The sequence below is a fragment of the Colobus angolensis genome, unplaced genomic scaffold, assembly GCF_000951035.1.
Source record: "Colobus angolensis palliatus isolate OR3802 unplaced genomic scaffold, Cang.pa_1.0 Scaffold36, whole genome shotgun sequence".
Taxonomy (NCBI): Eukaryota; Metazoa; Chordata; class Mammalia; order Primates; family Cercopithecidae; genus Colobus; species Colobus angolensis.
The window spans coordinates 2,989,377-3,003,620 of record NW_012116932.1 but is presented as its reverse complement, the minus strand read 5'-3'; positions in this window follow the sequence as shown (position 1 = coordinate 3,003,620).

Sequence of the window (14,244 nt, the reverse complement as noted above, 5' to 3'; positions counted from 1 at the left end):
AAGGAGAAGGAGAAGGAGAAGGAGAAGGAGAAGGAGAAGGAGAAGGAGAAGGAGAAGGAGAAGGAGAAGAGAAGGAGAGGAAGAGGAGGAAGAAGAGAAGGAAGAGGAAGAGGAGGAGGAAAAAGAAGGGGAAGGGGAGGGGGAGGTGAAGAAGAAATACTTATGCACTATTAGTGGGCATGTAGAATGGTGGAAACTAAAATTTTTAATGGAAACTCTCTGTGTACCAGCAAACTTGCTACTGTGTATCTATCTTGACTTCTGAAACCTGTATCTATCAGCAAACTTGCTACTGTGTATCTATCTTGACTTCTGAAACCTGTTTACAGTGGGACATGTAAGAGAATGGTCCCTGCAGTTATTTCAGTGGGGGTGTTGGATAAGCCTGCTTGTTCCTAACTGGAGAGAAGGCAGGTAAAAGATATAGAGGCAAACAAGGGATGTGAAGGCAAAAGGATATAGAGCTTTCAGCAGGAGTTTGATCCACACATAGTAATGTAAGTGAATCATTAAAATAATATTGAGTGAAAAAAACCAAAAAACAGAATGAACTCTTTAGCGTAATTGCATGTGGACACATTAAGAATATATGTACATGAAATGATTCTGAATGATATAGTAATAATGAACCCATGTCATTTGTCAAAATCCATATACACAATGCAAAGAGTATAACCTAATATAAACTATGGAATTTAGATAATAATAATGCATCAATATTGTTTCATTGATTGTAACACAGGTGCTACAGAAATGCAAGATGTCAATAATAGGAGAGACGACCCCACATGCAGGGGTGAGACTTATGTGAGAACTCTCTATACTTTCTGACCAATATTTCTATAAAGTTAAAACTTCTCCAATAAAATTAAGTCCATTAATTTACCATTTAAAAGCAGTCACATTAAATTTTGTGCAGACAGAAAGCAATGTGTATCTTATAAGAACATATACAAATCAAAAAATGCATATTAAGTATATGAAAATGCCTATCAAACAAAGAATGGAAACAAAGTGAACCAAAGGGGATATACAAATGAAATAAGAAAAGGATCTTGCATAAACCAGTGTCAATCAAAACCACAAACTGGAAATATCACGGCCTCAAACTTCTGCACCTGAATTCTACCATAAAAGAAAACAGAAATATTTTTATGAATAATGTGAGCCACATTGCTACAAGAGTTTCTGAAATCCTTCGTTCTGGATGGGCCCATCCATCATTACATGCCCTACTAGTCTCACTAAGATATTCTCCAAGTATCCCCCCAACCGAAACAGGAGTCAGCCCAGTGCTTGGAAAACACAGAATCACCCGGACAGTGAGGAACTTTACTGGAGTGAGGATGACGTATCCCACATGAAAAGACCACACTTATGACATGGAAGGAAAGTCTTCTGACCACGCAACAGCCCTACCCAGAAACCATCCCCGAGCATCAGCCACCTTCCTTCCCCATCCCTCCCATTGCTGGGCATCCTCTCTTCTACTAAGCACTTCTCCATCTGCTCCACTCCTCTCCATCCCCTCTCCTGGGCTGCCGCCCCATCCTCCTCCTCATCTCCTATCCTCTGCACGCACTCCACTCTGGCTTCCAGAGAGAAATTTCTGAAATGCTTACAAGTTGTGGAGGCATCATACCCAGGGTGGAAACCCCAGCTCTCACTGTGTGTCTTTGGAGAAAGGACTTTGCAGCTTTGAGGCTCCTCTCCCCAAGTGGAAAAGAGGAGTAACCAGAGAACTGTGAGAGTCCACCTTGTAAAAGTCGTTGTCATTGACTGATAATGATTTTGGTCTTCCGAGCTGGTTTGTTTGTGTCATTCTGTACCAGATGTCACTCATTGACCCCATTCTAGGCTAATTCTCTGACCCCAGCAGGGTCCTTAGTATTTCTGGCAATGACACGTAACAGTGTCTGATCCAACCAAGAGTCTGATCCAACCTTCTCCCTCTCTCAAGCCCCTATCTCACCCTTGCAGTCCAACATCCCGACTACTGCTTACTGGAGCAGCCACAGTTCTCAAGGCCAGGCTTCCCCATCTCCTCTGACAGGTGGCCAGAATTCTGCCTAGTCTGGTATCATTACAGATGGCTCACACATAGGCACTGAACAAACATCTCACAGCACTAGGCTGTATCCTGCCCTCCCACAGAGCCCTGCCCCCAGGTTAGCAGGGGCACAACAGTGAAGACAAAATATACCTAGAATAGGGTTTCTCAATCTCAGCACTAGTGACATTTGGGGACCAGGTCATTCTTTGTGGTGGGAGCTGTCCTATGCATTGTCTGACATGTAGCAGCATGCTTGGCCTCATTCCCTTAGACGCTAGTAGGAAAATCCCCCCAAGCCCCATACACAAGTCCTGACAACCAAACTGTCTCCAGGCATGACCAACTGTCCCCTGGGGACAAGAATCATGCCCAGTTGAGAAGTGATATGGGTACCTGGGCTCACTAAACAACCAGGCATCTTGAGTGGGCAAACAAAGAAGGCCCCATGCAGTCACCTAAGGCTGAGATCCCTCTCTTTTCCCCGTTTCCCCAGATCTGCACCCCAATTCTAGGCTGGGCAGCTCCATCCACAACTCTCTGACTCTGCCCTTGCACCCTCCTCTTCTTGGTCTCCCTCCACCTAGGGTTGCCTTCAGTGAAGTGGCTATAAGAAAAAGGCACAAAAAACACCCTTTTAAGTGTTTTCACAGGTCACCTGTAGGCAAGTGTAGAAGCCAGACCCAGGGCCTCCTTGAACTGGTGCTGTGAGCTTTATTCCTGCAGTGGCCTTCCCAGCAGGTCGTTTCCATGGGCCTCTCCAGGAAACCACCCTGGAAGGGCCGTCCTCTGGGTCTGGAGAGGCCAGGAGGAGCCTCCGGGGGCATTCAGGAACCTGCAGCCTCCACCTTTTCCTCCAGCACACAGGGCTCACTGCTACCTCTCTGCCCAGGGAGACTTTAGCTCGTGCAAAGAATGAGAAGATTCCAGTCTCAAAGGAGATAGGGATGGAGAGAATTCTGGTTAAAGATTAATATGGAACGGACATACTGAGGGATAGCCAACCTCTCCTTCCATCATAGCTGGGAGCTTGGTTTTTAAGATTTCTCTGGGGTTCCTATGTTCAAGAGGGTGTCTGTTCACTTCGTTGGAGGCCTTAGGATTTTATTTTTATTTCTCAAAATCCAACAGACCCAATGGCACTCTGAGCAACTGGAAAATGAAGATGTTGTGTAAAACCTTGCAGGGCTCAATAGGAGATCCACAGTGGAAATATTTAATATATTAAAGCGAGAAATCACTATTCTTTCCTGGGACAATAAGTCTTCACTCACTACTGAGCCCCATTAAGGACACAACCCAATACGCTTATCCTGGAGTAGGCATGTTCTGTTCACAAAGTCATAAAATTGGGTGCACAATCCAACTTGTCACCAAGTACAAGTAGTATACAGCAAACTAGGTTTGAGGCAGTCTTTTTTTTTTTTTTTTTTCTGAGACAGGATCTCACTCTGTCACCAAGGCTGGATTGCAGTGATGTTATCACAGCTCACTGCAGCCTCAGTCTCTGGGGCTCAAGTGATCCTCCCTCCTCAGCCTCCTGAGTAAGTGGGACTAGAGGCTAGTGCAAGCATGCCCAGCTAATTTTTTTTTTTTTGTAGAATTGGTGTTTCCCTGTGTTGCCAAGGCTGGCCTCAAACTCCTGAACTCAAGGTATCCTTCCATCTAAGCCTCCCAAATAGCGAAGATTGCAGGTGTAAGCCACCATGCCCACCTTCCACAGCTTGCATAGAGAAATCTTTTTCTAGAGCTCAATCTCCCTCAAAGCCATTGAGAAATTATAAATAATAAGCAATTTTTGCTGGCACACTTGTCTTTTTACCTGTTACACAGTTTTAGAAATGAAGAGATGATCTATGAAGGGTGCTGAACATGGAATACAGCTCAACATATAGTAGACACTCATACAGTGGCTACTATTATTATTTTACTATTGCTGTGCAGCAGCATGGGAAGCAACCTAATAGCTGGGAATGAAGTATCTGTTTACTAATAATTCAGTCTGAATGATGTGTTTGCCTAGGGCTGTGTGTGTGTGTGTGTGATGATTTCCTCATCCTTACAAACTTATATAATCACAGACATAGGTCACTGATGGAAGCTCACAGACAGGATTTGTTCAACCACACTGAACCCAGCCAAAACTAAGATTAGGCCCCTACCTCACACCATACACAAAGTTTGACACTCAAAATATATCAAAAATCCAAATGTAAGAGCTAAAACTACAAAACTCTTATGAGGTGACATAGATGTTCATGACCTTAGATAAAGCAATACAATGCTTTTTTAGATGTGACACCAAAAGCACAAGCAACAAAAGAAAACAATACGTACATTGATGTTATCAAAATGTAAATCTATTGTGCTATAGAAGGACACCAAAAAGACCATGAGAACACAACCCACAAACTGTGAGGAAATAACTGAAAATCACAAATCAGATAAAAGAGTGTTAACTAAAAATGTAAAGTTTTCTTACAACTTAACAACAAAAATACAAACAACCCAACTGGAAAATGGGTGGAGTATCTCAAGAGCTATTTCTCCAAGAAGATATCTAAATGGCCAACAAGCACACGATGAGATGGTCAACATCCTTACTCACTAGGGAAATACAAATCAAAACCACAGTGAGATACCACTTCACACCCATGAAGATGGCTATAATCCAAAAGACAGTAACAAGTATTGGTGAGGTTGCGGGGATCTAGACCCCTGCAGCATTGCTAGTGGGAATGTAAAATGATAAAATGATGCATAGACTTTAGGAAACGGCTTGGAAGTTCCTTAAAAACTAAACATAGAAATACCATTTGACCCAGCAATTTCACTCCTAGGTAAATATCCCAAGGAAATGAAAGCATATATTGCAACACTTGTACTGATCACTAATAGCAGTATTACTCAAAATAGCAAAAATTAGAAACACTGAAATGTCCATCAATGACAAATGGGTAAATAAAATGTAGTGTATCTATACAATGGAATATTATTTGGCAATCAAAATGATGTACTGGCCAGGCACGGTGGCTCATGCCTGAAATCCCAGCACTTTAGGAGGTCAAGGTGGGTGGAGTGCTTGAAGTCAGGTGTTCAAGACCAGCCTGGCCAACATGGTGAAACCCCGTCTCTACTGAAATACAAAAATTAGCCAGGCATGGTGGCAGGCGTCTGTAATCCCAGCTATTTGGGAGGCTGAGGCAGGAGAATCCCAGGATGATAACAGCCCTTTCCCAAAGCAGATCTCCTTCTTGCCTGGGGATTAGATTGCCTTTGTAGAACTAACATTAGCCACGAGATTAGAAATTATGGTATAGGAGTCTGAAGGGGTGGCCTGCCCCTCCACACTTGTGGGTGCTTCTCGTTAGGTGGAACGAGAGACTTGAGAAAAGGAAATAATACACAGAGACAAAGTATAGAGAAAGAAAAGCGGGACCCAGGGGACCGGCGCTTAGCTTACAGAGGACCCACGCCGGCACCGGCCTCTGAATTCCCTTAGTATTTATTGATCATTATCTTTACCATCAAAGAGATAAGGGAGTGGCTGGAAAATAGGGTCATCGTAGGAAGGTCAGCAGTAAGACATATGAACAAAAATCCCTGTAACATAAATAAAATTAAAGGAAAATGCTGTGCCTTGAGATGCATATGCGAACATCTCCATAAACCTTTTAACAGTATTGCTCCAGCAAGCCCCACCTTATTCCTAAAGGCGGTTTTCTCCTTGCTTAGTAAACAAACCATTGCCCAGGGAGGGGCAGGAGACAAATGTTTTTCTCTATGTTGAGATTTAAGAGAATAGTGATGACCTTTAACCACAAGCAGCCTTTAGGCACTTGTTTAACAAAACACATTCTGCACAGCCCAAAATCCTTTTAACCTTAAGTCACTTTCGCACATGTCTCTTGCAAGGACAAAGTTGGAGGTAAGGTCACAGATCAACAGCATCTCAAATACAGAGCCCAATGGAGTCTCTTATGTCTACTTCCTTCTATATAGACACAGTAGCGGGCTGATCTCTTTCTTTTCCCCACAGGAGTCATGCAGCTGGAGGCTACAAGATTCTGACCCTCCCTAACTTGGTCCCAAGTTCAGTGCTTGAGATATTTTGCAGATCCTGCACTTGATGGATCAGCCGGCACCACCCAAGTTGATAAACTGGCTCAGCTGATCTTGTGGCCCCACCCAGGCACTGACTCACTGCAAGAAGACAGCTTTGACTCCCTGTGATTTTATCTCTGACCAATCAGCACTCTTGGCTCACTGGCTCTCTGCCAACCCACCAAGTTATCCTTAAAAACTCTGTTCTCTGGATGTTCAGGGAGACAGATTTGAGCAATAATAAAACGCCAGTCCCCTGCAGAGCTGGCTCTGCATGAATTACTCTTTTTCTATCGCAATTCTCCCCCACCCCACTTTTTTTTTTTTTTTGAGACAGAGTCTCATTCTGTCCCTGCTGGAGCGCAGCTCACTGCAACCTCTGCCTCCTGGGTTCAAGCAATTCTTCTGCATTAGCTTCCTGAGTAGCTGGGATTACAGGCCTGCAACACCACACCTGGTTAATTTTTGTATTTTTAGTAGAGAGGGATTTTGCCATGTTGCCCAGGCTGGTCTTGAACTTCTGAGTTCAAGTGATCAGGCTGCCTCGGCTTCCCAAAGTGCTGGGATTTATAGGCATGAGCCACAATGCCCGGCCAAAAACTTCTTAACAGAGGCTGGTTATGGTCCACTGACACCTGGGTTATGGGACCAGCATGCTTCCACTACGTGACTCTGCTGGTCTCCTCCTCTCTTTGACCCCTACCCCAATCCTCCAATCCCAAGCCTAACAGCAAAAACCTAGGCTGTCAGCCATGGCTTCTCTCATCACCTTCCCTGAGTGGCCACAGAGTCAGATCTGCCCAATTTCTCTGCCAGGACAGCTCTCCTTCCTGCACCAACAGAAGGCCTTCTCCTTTATTTAGTTTATGGAAGTTCACTAAAAAACTAAAATAGGAGGCTGTGACTCTTCTCCCTCTCTCTTTCTTGCCAGTCTACAAACAGGCTGGATGCAAAATACAAACGTTTATGTTAAAATGCAAACTGGATCAATGAATGAATGGATAAACAAAATGTGGTCCGACCATACAATGAAATATTATGCAACCATGAAAAGATTCATTGATTGACCATACAATGAAATATTATGCAACCATGACACATGCAACAACGTGGATGCACTTTGAGAACATGAGGCTGAGTGAAGGAAGCCAGACACGAAAGGCCACATAGTATATGATTCCATTTATAGGAAATGCCCAGAATAGTTAAATCTACCGAGAAAGAAAGCAGATGAGTGGTTGTCAGGGAATGGGGCTAGTGTGGAATGGGGAATGACTGACGAAAGGATATGAAGTTCTTTTTGGAATGGTGACAATGTCTTGTAACTAGAGGTGGTAGCTGCATAACACGTGAATGTACTAAATGCCACTGATTGTCCACTTTAAAATATTTAATGGATAATTTCAGGTTAAATAAATTTAATCTAAATTTTAGAAAGTTCATCCCAGTTAAAATAGCTTTTATCTAAAAGAAGACAATAAATGGCTTTGTCTAAAAGACAGAGAATCCAGTGAGAACATAGAGAAAAGGGAATCCTCATACACTGTTGGCAGGGATGTAAATTATACAGCCACTATGGAGAACAGTATGGAAGTTTCCCAAGAAACTAAAATAGAACTACCTTACAATCCAGCCATCCCACTGCTAGACATATACCCCAAAGAAAGGAAATCATAATTTTATGATTTAAAATTATGAATCTTAGAATCATTACTTAGAATCTTACTAATCACATCTTAGAATCATTATTCTGGGCCCAAGGGGAGGGTAGGCTGGAAGGAGAGGCCAGGAAGGGGCTGGGGCCTCGAGCTTGGCAGGGACTGATGCCAGCCTGGATTGAGGGTCTGGCCAACACTTTCCTCCAAGCCCAGCCTCCCAGGACAGCAGAAGATCCAGAATTTGGAGAAATTGGGCTGGACCTGCAGATATTTTCTCCTGAGACATTTCTTTGGCACAGCTCGAACCAGGAAGGGACATCAGAGGGACAGATGTTAAGCAGAGAGATGGAGCCGGGACTAGGAGGGAGGTGTTTTGTTGCTGCTTTTGGGTTCCCAGAGAAATGAGGACGCGGGGCTGGGTTAACAGGAAACAAGGTGAGTTGTGAGCCGGGGGATAAGGTGGGAGGACCAAAGTCACAGTTCCAGCTGCATCTTGCGGCCCTGCCTGGTGGGGGCGCCGTGACTCTGGACCAGCGGCTTGGCCTCTCTGGACCTCATTTTCCGTTTTGTAAAATGGGGCTGGATTATTCCAGGAACAGACACATTATGTGTAAGGATCTTGGCCCAGAGTAGGTGTTTGGTCGGGGTGAATGCCCCTTCCTCTTCCCCCATTTCATTTTTTTTTTTTTTTTTTTTTTTTTTTTTTGAGATGGAGTTCTGCTCTTGTTGCCCAGGCTGGAGTGCAATGGTACGATCTCGGCTCACCCCAACCTCCACCTCCTGGGTTCAAGTGATTCTCCTGCCTCAGCCTCCCGAGTAGCTGGGATTACAGGCATGAGCCACTGCACCCAGCCTTCATTTTTTTCTTAAACTGTGCACATTGTTCCTTCATTCACCCCACAAATATTTGTTGAGTGCCTACTATGTGCCCAGCAGTGAGTGGCAAATAAGCAAAAAGTCCCTTTGAACCTCAACCTCGTGGCTCAAGTCAGCTTTTCTGCCAGGCAGGGCCCTTGCATTTCTGAACGTCTCCACTGGGCTTCACCCAGGGATGACCAAAACAATATGAATTCCAGAAGATGCATTCCCCAAACGTGCATCAGCCCTTCCTGTGCACCAGAACCTGTGCTCACAAGTGTGAGGAGATGTGGATCAGAATCCATCCCTCCCTCAAGAAACATTTTCTTTCCAAAAAATACAAAAATTAGCTGGGAGTGGTGGTGGCTGCCTGTAATCCCAGTTACTTGGGAGGCTGAAGTGGGAGACTCAGTTGAACTGGGAGGTGGAGGTTGCAGTGAACTGGGATCAAATCACTGCACTCCAGCCTGGGTGGCAGAGTGAGACTCCATCTCCAAAAAATAAAAAAAAAATAAAAAATAGGAAAGAAGGAAAAGAAAAAGAAACATCTTCTCCATCTACTTCCCTTCACTGCATTCTGCCCTTGAGTAAGGGACTGTGAGACGGTTTCCTCTGTTACTTCCATTTGATCCCAAATACATGAAATCTGGCAGATATTCATTTTTTTAATTGGCAAAATGTGTATATATTTATACTGTACGGCATGATGTTTGGATATCTGTATACACTGTGGAATGGTTTATTCAAGCCTGTTAACATATGCATTATCCCACATACTTACCATTCTTTTCTGTGATGGCAATACTCAAAATCAACTTTTAATAATTTTCAAATATACAATAGATTGTTATTAATTATAGTCATGCACAATGGATCTCATGGTCTTCCTGTCTAACTGAAATTTCATGTTCTTTGACCAACATCAAAAAGATGAAAGATAAAAAAAATGTTGGCAAGAATGTGAAGAAAAGGGAATTCTTGTAAACTGCGGGTGGGAATGTAGATGAGTACAGCCATTATAGAAAACAGTATAGAGGTTCCTCAGAAAATTAAAAATGGAATTATCATATAATCCAGCAATCCCACTTCTGGGTATGGTATATACGCAAAGGAAATGAGATCAGTATGTTGAAGAGATATCTTCACTCCCACGTTCACTGCAGCACTATTCACAAAAGTCAAGGGATGGAATCAACCTAAGTGTCCATCAACGGATAAATGGATGAGGTAATAAATACACAAGGAATACTACTCAGCCTTGAAAAAGAAGGAAATCCTCTCATTCACGATAGCATGGATGAACCTAGAAGACACTGTGTTAAGTGAAACAAGCCAGGCAGTTTCTCTTTAGTATTAATGGTAATTTATTCTAGATGAATTCCCTTTTTGGATCTTTTCACCTCAATGAGTTTCAGAGAAGGGAAAAGGAGCTGTAGGCAGGAGTCTGCAGTTTGCAGCATTTTCATTGCATTTATCTTGCGGTATCTGAATGACTAATGCACTGGTCTGTCTCCCTTCTCTGTGCAGAAGCTCTTAGAGGTGGAATCCAAGTTGCAGTTACCATTCTAGCACATTTTAGGTGTGTCATAAATATTCATAGGATAATATTTTCACTAAGGATCAGAAGGCTGAGTTGGGTTGAAGGGCTCTTCAATGCCTTGGTCAACTTCCTGCTCAGGAAGTCTCCTCCATCTGAGATGAGCACTGCCCGAAAATAGATATTAGTAGAAACAGGAAACCTCATGCTTGATCTGCTCTTTGGTGACACGGAGAAATAGAAAGAGCCACACTGGCTGCTTAAGATGGTGACACTGACCAGCCTCAACCCCTAAAGACTGTGCATGAGGTAACCTTTATCTCCAGCTCAGAGGAACTTCAACCTCAGCTACCACCCATTTAACACATGTATCCAGAGCATTGGAGCTCATCACTGAGCCAGGAGCTGGGAAGACTGCAATGGCCAGTACAGACTTAGTGCCTGTTCTTGTGGACTTTACAGTGGAGGGGTGAAGGTGGATGATGAATAACTGAATGTCAGACAAGAGCAGGAGGAGCATAAGGAGGGGATGGCAGAGGCTACGGGAGTAGACAAATGAATCCTCAGAAAGCAGGGCAGGCTGATAGAACAGGACTTCATGGAGGAGGTAGCACTTCATCTGAGTTATTCTGCAGAGGGAGAGGAAAGGTTGTGCACCAAGCAGAGAGAAGGGCATGTGCAAAGGACTTAGGGTGAGAAAAAAACTGCTCATCCAAGGAGCAGAAGAAGGCCAATATGAGAGGGACCTTGGGCAGCAAGGAGTGAGGAGTGGTTCACGGAGCCTAAAAGACAGGCAGAGGTTTGCATCCAGCGGACCTTTCCCCGTAATCTATCAGACCTGAGATGACACTCATCTACACAGGGGATGTACACATAAGGGCGGGTGGGTTCAAATGATGTCAGCCACATCTACAAAATGAATTTCAGATTAACTAGAGAATAGCCACATTTTGGAAGGGTTTTGCAACTCACAGACGTGGAATGGGGTTGCAATGAGAGAGTCATTTGCTTGTTTTCTCTGTGAATAGTTACTGAGCGTCTATTAGGTGCCAGGCAGTGAGAATACAAAGTTGAGCAAATACAGTGTGGTCTTATCCTCTTGTGGGGAATGTTGAGTAGAGAAAGAGAGTAAGTATGAATAAGTCATTTATATAATAAGGAGAGTGTGGTAAGTGTTAGGATGGAGGAAGCGGAAACCTGGCCCACCTCGGAGCTCTGGAGACATTCCCCTCCATCCCCTCCAGCAGCGTGAAATGTTCACAGGGGCCACTCTTGGCACCAAGTGCTTTGCATGCTTTGGTTCTGACAGTCAAGATGCTGTGGTGCTTTCTGTAACATTTGGCTACGTGGAGCTCTGGGACTATAGTGTCTTGGGGAAGAAAGAGCCACTTCCAATGCTTACCTACGTCTCTTGCTGCTAATCAGACACCTAAGTTTGGACGTGAGGTTAAGTGGAAAATTCTCTGGGACCATTTCCCCAGAGTGAGATGAGCCTGTGTTTCTGTCTCCACCAATCCCTGAGCTATGCCTTCAAACCTAATCTCCCTGCAGCTCTGTAGCTGATCCTTAGAGACTCTTTCATTTGAAAAAAAAAAAAAAAAATGAAGTGGAGATGGAAATTGTGTGTCAACTTTTAATGAGCCCCCAGGTGTTAGTGAAAGTCCCATGGCTTGTTCACTAACAAAACTTAGAATTGGCTTCCTGGGGGTTGTTATGCAGTGGAGTTTGGCGAGTTGTGCAGACAGTTGTCCCGCTGGGATCTATAATACCAATCAAGGCTCTAACCATGTTCTTCTCTGTTGTGTCTGCCAGAAAAGATACCCGTGGGCTTTGAGCGATGGGCACTGAGAGCCTTAGAGCAGGGTTGGAGGTGGCAGGTTCAGATACATTTTACTAATTGCTTGGTTTGGAGACCCCATGACATCACTTCAATTGCATGCTCCAGGGACCTGTTTTCTTCTTTAAACAGAGACCAGCTGATCACCACTGTGAATTGTTCGTTTCTCTTCAGTCTCATAAACACAGATTAATGATTAAGGGGAGACTTGTAGTGTAGTCTGGATAGTTCCTTGCTTCACAGCACTGACTCATATCAGACAGACTCAGGTTCAAATCCTGGCTTATCCACTCCCTGGCTGTGTGGCTTTCATAAAGTGAATTGATCTCTCTGCACCTCCATCTGCCAATTGAGAGGCTAATATTAACAGCACCTGCTTTCATTTCAGTATGCAACTCTGGACTGTGCTGTCGGATCACAGGTGCATCACCCCACACATGAGCAATCTTCCAGGGGCAAGGGCTTGATCTGACTCACCTTTGAGTCTATAGTGCCTGGAACTTGAGTTGACACTAAGCAGGACTCTATATATATCCATTGACTAGTTGATTCACCTCACCATTTATACTGGGTAGAGCCAAACTCCTCACACTTTTATCAATACCATTTAATAATATTCTTAGTTACCACTTATCCCACATTCAACTAGGCACTACACTGTGCCCTTATTTCTTCACTGAGCCTTGGAGACAATTGTCATTGTTTTCTCCATTTTCAGACAATGTGCTTGAGTGTCATATGTGTCTGAGTTGAATGATCACATATGCCTTAATAATGGTTCTGATGGATGTCAAGCCAGAGTGTTCAGCCAGTGCATTCAACTGTGACATTGACAATGGCCCCTGTCTCTGGGGTCCACTGTATCTTGGTCTTTTTAGAGGACCACCCAACCCCTGGTCTTAGCTATGGTCCCACATATCTCTTGACTGTATCTTTTTCCCATGCAGAATTTCATCACTCCAACTAAAGATGGTGACTACTATTGCATTGACCTCAGGAGATGGTACCTGAAGGACATTGACAAGTGAAAAGATGGGTCAGCTGCCACTTTCACATGAAACTCTTTTTGGGCTTTGAGAATACTTAAGACCTTGTAAATTCCCCTTTCTGGAGCTTGGAGAGGTTTTCCAACAGACAATTTCTCAACTGCCTCAAGGATCTAATTTTGGCATAAACCAAACTGGCTGTTATTTCTCCTGTTGTCATGTCTACTGTTATTTTTTTAATTGCAAGCGTGTGCGTGTGTGTGTGTGTGTGTAAATTATGGATCAAGCAACATGAAACAGGAAGTTCTTTATTGCAGGGAGTCATAGTACTTTTAATATGTCATAAAAATTATGAATTTTTAGGAGGATAATGGACAATGTATCATTTTGCCAAGCTTAGTGATATCCAGAGCCCTCTGAATATATTATCTGAGGTATCTAGCATCCCAAAGGGCACACTGGCAGAAACACTGGAGGATTTAGTCCTAATTCCTCAGCAGGGCATTCAATGGCACCCATATTCTGGCTTCCATCTATCTTTGAGTTTTCCTTGATTTCCATTCCCTTTACCAGAACTTTACTGCATCCTTCTGGGGGATTCTTGAGTACATTTGCTTTCCTTCATCAATGCTTCTTCCTTAATGCTGGTTTCATGGTGTTTGGACTGGACATTTGCTATATATCCTAGCTGGGGTCCTGTCCTCATCAGCTCATGCTCTGCTCAAGTCCATGGTGTCATCTTTCATTTTAAAAATATCCCTCTTATGGGAGGGGAACTTTACACACTGGGGCCTGTCAGGAGATTGGGGGCGAGGGCAGGGAGAGCATTAGGAGAAATGCCTAATGCATACGGAGCTTACAACCTGGATGATGGGTTGGTGGGTGCAGCAGACCACCATGGCACATGTATACCTATGTAACAAACCTGCATGTTCTGCACATGTATCCCAGAATGTAAATATATATATATACACACGTATTTATATAACTTATTTAAATTATATATATACATTTACACACACACACACATATCCCTGTTGTGAGTGGGAGTCCTCCATCAGATCTGAGCGTCTCTCTGGGTATGCCAAGAATGTCAGACCCTATTGTTCTTACTTGGGCCATTTCTCAGAGTTGTGTTTGCAGAGAACAACATCAAGAGACAAGGCAATGGCTCCTCCTGGACCAAAATCAGGCTTGCTTCTGCTTGCTATAGA